We start from the raw sequence: 6000 nt of genomic DNA, 5'->3' as shown, positions 1-6000 counted from the left end.
GACTCCCTCCCTCCTCTCCTCTGCGGTCTCCAGTCATCTGGCCTCTGGTTCAGTCTCTCCATCACTCTCTGCCTCCACTTGTCACTCATTTTGTCTTTCCCTGGGTCTCTCTCTCCCTTACCCAAGTCTTTATCAGGCTCTGATTCTATCTTCCCTCTCTCTGTTGCTCTTCCTCTGTCATTGTTCTGCTCTCCTGCCTCTCCAGGGGCTTCCCTAAAACACCACACTCTCTCTTGCTGGGGCTGGAGGCATCTGGGGAGGAAGTAGGGGTCCCTACCTCTGAGTGGTCCGGGTCCTGGCCCAGCCCTATCTATTAGGGCTTTTTGCAGAGGGAAAGAGACAGCAATGACTTGGCTACAAGCCTCACCAGCGCTGCTAATATTAGCCCAGGAAGGCAGCTCACTGATGGATTACGAGAAATTAAGAATTCAAATTCTGTAATTTGAATTGGTGGCCGCTGCTTGCTGACAGCTAATACTTCCCCAGAAATTAATGAGTGAAGGAGGGGTGGCGGCACTGGCTTTCTTCTTTGACAACATAATTCTTCCCCTGTGATATGCACCTTTGAAGCCCCGATCTCCAAGCAGGCATTCGCCTAGAGGGCTGGGGTCCTGTTTGTCTCCAGTCTTATTCCTGGATCCTCCGTGGGTCTGAGCAGCTCCCAGGAACGGTCTCCTGATTCCCAACTAAGCACTCTGCTTCTGCCTCCTGGGGCCCCTAGCTCAAGGGCAGCTGCTCTGGGAGATAGGAAGTAAGGGAGGAGTGCAAAGGACAGGACGTGGGGCACAGGCAGACCTGTGCTCAGAGTCCCTCCTGGCTGTGCGTCACCTTGGCAAGTGACCGAACCTGTCTTAGGCTCAGGACTCTCATCTGTAAAATGGAAATAATAATTCCCCCCTTTAGGGGATGTCGTGAGGCTCAGAGATGCCAAAATAGAAAGGTTACCTTCCTTCTCTCTCTCTCCCTCCCTCCTTCTCCCTCTGCACCTCTGCTCTTTGGTCCGTTGGAATGTCCACCAACCTCCACATGGCCAAACCATGCCCAGACCTCCTTGAAACCACCTCCTCCAGGAAGTTGACCAGGGCTTCATCCTATTAAGACCAACTGGCTTCTGAGAGCTCGGCATTTCATTTCTGACCCATCTTTTCTGCCAAGTCTCAGAGTTCTAGGTTATTCCCATGAAGAGGGTGTCCTGTCTCCCAGACCAGATTGTCAGCTTCCCTGAGGCAGCACTGGCCCTATGCTTGCACCCAGCTGATGCTCAATAACTGGTGACAGAATTTCACCAACACCTTCTATCCTCTTTGTGTCTGCCTCGCTGCCCCTCTGCCTAACCCCTCCAAGTGCCCGGTCAGTGCTTGCTGATGACTGGCAGATGCTGGGGTCTGCCAGGGCCCGGCCAGTCCTCTATCCAGTTCCAGGGCCCATGTCTGATGGGAGAGTGCAGGGGGTGCATTTAGTCCTGCTGTGGGCAGCTCCCCTAGAGCACATTCTAGAAAATGGTGCCTTTTAAACAATTTGTTAAAAAGCATTGACTTGGTGTTTGTTAAGGTGATGGGGAAAAGGAGTTAGAGGGAGCCCTGGGACAGACGGCAATGGAGTCAAAGGGAGGGCCTTTCACGGAGTCCTTCCTCCTGATGCCTTAGCCTTTGGGGCGCACTCCACTTCTGTCCCGCTGCCCCAGCCCCAGACCCACTCTCTCTACCTGGCACCTGGCTGAGTTCTGGCTCAGAGGTGGGGGAAGGACAACCTGCTCAGGAGCACACAGGCCCTGTGGAACTGGTCATCAAGGAGTTGGGGTTGGATGTCCCCAGCCTCGTGGAGAGCCAGGACACGCGGGAAATAGCCAAAATCGCCTCCTCCATTGCAGGGAAGGGCCTTGGTGGTCACCTAAGACCAACCTCCTTGTCTTAGTCATCTAGTGCTGCTATAACAGAAATACCACAAGTGGATGGCTTTAACAAAGAGAAGTTTACTTCCTCACAGTAAAGTAGGCTACAAGTCTAAATTCAGGGCGTCAGCTCCAGGAGAAATCTTTTCTTTTTCTGTCGGCCTTCTCAGCAATCTTCCCCCGGACTAGGAGCTTCTCCATGCAGGGACCCCAAGTCCAAAGTACGCACTCTGCTCCTGGCACTGCTTTCTTGGTGGTATGAGGTCCCCAACTCTCTGCTTGCTTCCGTTTCCTTTTATCTCTTGAGAGATAAAAGGTGGTGCAGGCCACACCCCAGGGAAACTCCCTTTACATTGGATCAGGGATGTGACCTGGGTAAAGGTGGTGTTACAATCCTACCCTAATCCTCTTTAACATAAAATTACAATCACAAAATGGAGGTGAACCACACAATTCTGGGAATCATGGCCCAGCCAACTTGATACACACATTTTTTGGGGGACATAATTCAAACCATGACACCCCTCTTTGACAGATGGGGAAACTGAGGCTTACAGAGGTAAGCCTGTGGTCAAACCCCAATTATCTAATAGGGAGAAGTCAGGCAGGGGATCCCCGTAGCAGATAATCCAAATCCCTTTAGAAGGTTCTGCTGGATTCTGGCAAATCAAGTTTGGTTTCAATTCTGCTCCCTTGGGCTAGTGTTAAAGCTAGTTTACTCTCAGTGGGCTGGGGTTAGGGGCAAAGAAGGGAGACTGGCAGAGAAGCCCTTTTCTAAGTGGTTGAGGGCTGCTTTGGCAGGAAACATGGCTGCTGGAACCCTGTCCCTACCCCCTGCAGTCCCCCAACCCGCTTGCCTGGGAAGCACCCTCACCACCACCAATTTTCTCTTTCCTGCTGAGGCTCATCCTGGATCCGGGATGAATATCGGGGAGGGGTGGGGGCTCACTGAGGGTCAGGGAGGGGGGCTGGGAGGATCTCAGAAGCAGTCCCTTCACTGTCCTTTGAGGCTCCGGGGCTATCTGGCTCCCGCCTGACATTCCCACACTGCTCCCACCCCGTGTAGCCCCTCTGATGCCCAAATTGCCTTTTCCCAGATCCAATTAAGACAGCATTTGGAGCAAGGTTGAAATAATCACATAATCATTTTCTCTAGTAAAGTTAGTGGCTGGAGCCCAATTTGAAAGCCGGGCTGGTAATTGAATCTGAGGGGCGGTGACAGCAGAGGGGCTGTGGGGAATGGTGGGGATCAGAGGCCTCCTGGCCGTGGTCACCCCTCCCACCACCCAGTGGGGAAAGTCAGCCCCCCTCCCCACCTCACTGTCATCACCGTCCCTCATTTCCTCTGGCTGCAGATATCTCTTGGGGCTGGAGGACTCCCAGAGCTTATGCCTTCAGACTTTCTTGATTCACAGGCCAGATTGGAGAGGCCACACGCCCACGGTCACCCAGAGGGGTCAAGCAAAGCCAGAATTCCAACCTGGAACTCTCTATCCAGTGTTCTGTCCCCGCCCCAGTTTCTTGTCTCTCCTGAAAAAAGCCCTAATACGCCAGTGTTCCAGCTCTCCCCCACCTCCTTCTCCTGCCCTGCTCATCCCTCCATCTCCCATGATTCCCTGGGGTGGTCCCACCACATCCTCTCTGTTGAGGGGAGGGAAAGGGGTTACCTGCTTAATCTCTCTCCAGCCCAGTGGACCAGGCATGCTGTGGCTCCTTGTATACTAACAGCCGAAATGCCAGAACGGGCTGCCTTGCCCCGTCCTTCATGGTGTCCTTTCTCCTAGCACTAGAAGAGGGGTCAGAATATCTGTCACTTGCAGCAGCTCATTCATTTCTTCACCCATTCGTTTCTTCCTTCATTTAGTAACTATTCATTAGATCCTTACTGGATGTGAGGTCCTGAGCTGGGGGCTGGGGATGAAAAGGGATAGGCAGAGTGGGCGGCTGTCCTCATGACCCAGTATGAGGTATGGAGAAGTTAGCAACCACAACACAATAGGACAGCACTTACCTGCAGCTGGGGAGCCAAGGACAGCTTCCTGGTTGAGGTGCCTCTAAGTTTAGGTGGCAAAGCTGAAGAGGAGTTAACCAGGTGATAAAGGGGAGGAGGAGTGTTCTCCTAAGACAAACGTAAAGCCTGGGAAGCAAGAAAGAAACAGGTGTGATCCTGGGCAAGTTGAGGTCTCAGTTTCCTCATCTTTAGAATGGACACCCTGCCTTGTTTGCCTCACAGGATTCTGGGGAAGAATGGGCATGGATGTACTTAGTGAGATGGAAAATTCCATTCAACTGATTGTTGTTAATGAAAGGCATTTGCCCCCCTTAAGGGACAGAGTCTCGGGGAAGGGTGGGTACAGGCCAACACCAAGGCAGTGGTCAGGGTTGGCGGGGAAGGCTGGGATGGGAGAAGCTGGAATTTCAGACTTGCTCTGCAGAGCCCTTTTGGTTATTTGGGATCATTAGCCAGCAGCCAGGTAGGGGAAGGACCTTGACCACATGGCTGGAAGTTATGGGGCTGGAAGAAATTTCAGAGTTGGTGGCTGCTGGCAGGGCTGAGTTCAGCTCCGCTCTGGTAGGTTGCCAGCTCCACACAGCCAGTGCCCCCTTGGCTGGGGGCACTACAGGCCCTGGAGTCAAATTGGGACTGAGGGGATCTGGTCCCCTCCCTACACTTCTCAGCCAATCAGCACCCACTGTGCCCTCCCCGCTTCGGCAGGGTTGGTGCCAGATGTGCCATTCTGGAATTGACTAGCTAGCTGGCCAAGAGGGTGGACCCCCACCAAACCTCACAGAACCCCCCATGGGGACTTTGCAGGAAAGCTAGCTATGAGGAAGCTTTGTGCCTCTGTTATCAGCTCAGTGGCACCAACCACTGAGATTCCTGCCCCCAGGCCGTCCTAAGCCCATGCCTGTGGCCCCAGTGCCTGCCCTGGCACGGCTGGCCTCCTGGTCAGCAGCTGCAGGGGTGAGTCACGGCTCTCATTAGAGCTTAATTAATCAATTGAGTTAATCAGACAGCTGGGATGTGCTGTGGTTGCAGATGGAGGTGGGAGAGAGAAGGAGCCAGAGCTGGGGCTGGAGGGCCACTGTTGGCAGCGGAGTCTGGCGGCTTGGCAAGGGAGGAGAGGCCCTGGCCAAGCCTGCCCCTGAGGTCCCGGGAAAGGAGGATAAACGGGCTCGGCAAAGGCCCACGACAGGCTGCTCTGAAAGGTGCCCTTTGCTGGGTGCCAGAGACAGACTGAGGAAGGAGAAAGCAGGACCTCTCCCACTCCCGGCTTCCTCCCTCATTTTTTTATCTTGTTACGTGTGTCTCTGAAAGCTGCTTGAAATCCTTATTTCAATGGAGTAGGGAAAGAAAGGAAAAAAAGGTAGGTCCTCACATTCCCTTTGATTCCAGCCCGACAGGGGAGACCAGATGTCTGCTGGGAACACAGACGGAGACCCAGACTCAGAGATAGAGATACCCGATGTCTCTCCAGTTGAGCCAATCAGGCTCTGGACATCTGGACTGGGTAGATGGGGAGGGGCTGGAGGGACCAGAGCCAAGGTCAGGCTTGAGTCCAGTAAGGCTACTGGGAGGACGGGAGCACTTGAGTGGAGTCTTACATTATGATTTGCAAAATGTTGTTTCATCTATCTTTTTCATATCCGCCCTTGGTGTTACCTTGAGGGGTGAGCAGGACGGGAAGTATGATGGTGGGAAATGATTCAGAAAGCACTCACAGACACCAACCCCACAACAGACCATGCCCTTAGGCGCTTACAGTTTCTAAGAAGTGATAAGCTAAGTTCATTCCCCCGAGAGCCAGCATCTGAGGCTATGAAAGGTAATGAAGGCCTGGGAGGAGCAAAGGACTATGGGAGATGATCAGGCTACCAGGAAAGGCTTCACAGAAGAGGTGGCATCTGAGCCAGGCCTTGCAGAATGGGGGAATTTCAATAAGTAGAAGTGGGATGGGGAGGAAGAAGGATGTTGCAGGAGGAGAAAACTGCCCGGGCAAAGTGCAGCAGTGGGCTGGACTGGAGCAAGGGTCCTGATTGTGTCAGGGAGAAAAGGCTTATGGTGCAGGACTTTGAATGCCAAGCCAAGGAGTTTGAAACGGAATTTG

Source organism: Trichechus manatus, unplaced genomic scaffold (genome assembly GCF_000243295.1).
Source record: "Trichechus manatus latirostris isolate Lorelei unplaced genomic scaffold, TriManLat1.0 scaffold00028, whole genome shotgun sequence".
Classification (NCBI taxonomy): domain Eukaryota; kingdom Metazoa; phylum Chordata; class Mammalia; order Sirenia; family Trichechidae; genus Trichechus; species Trichechus manatus.
This window is presented reverse-complemented; position numbering follows the sequence as displayed.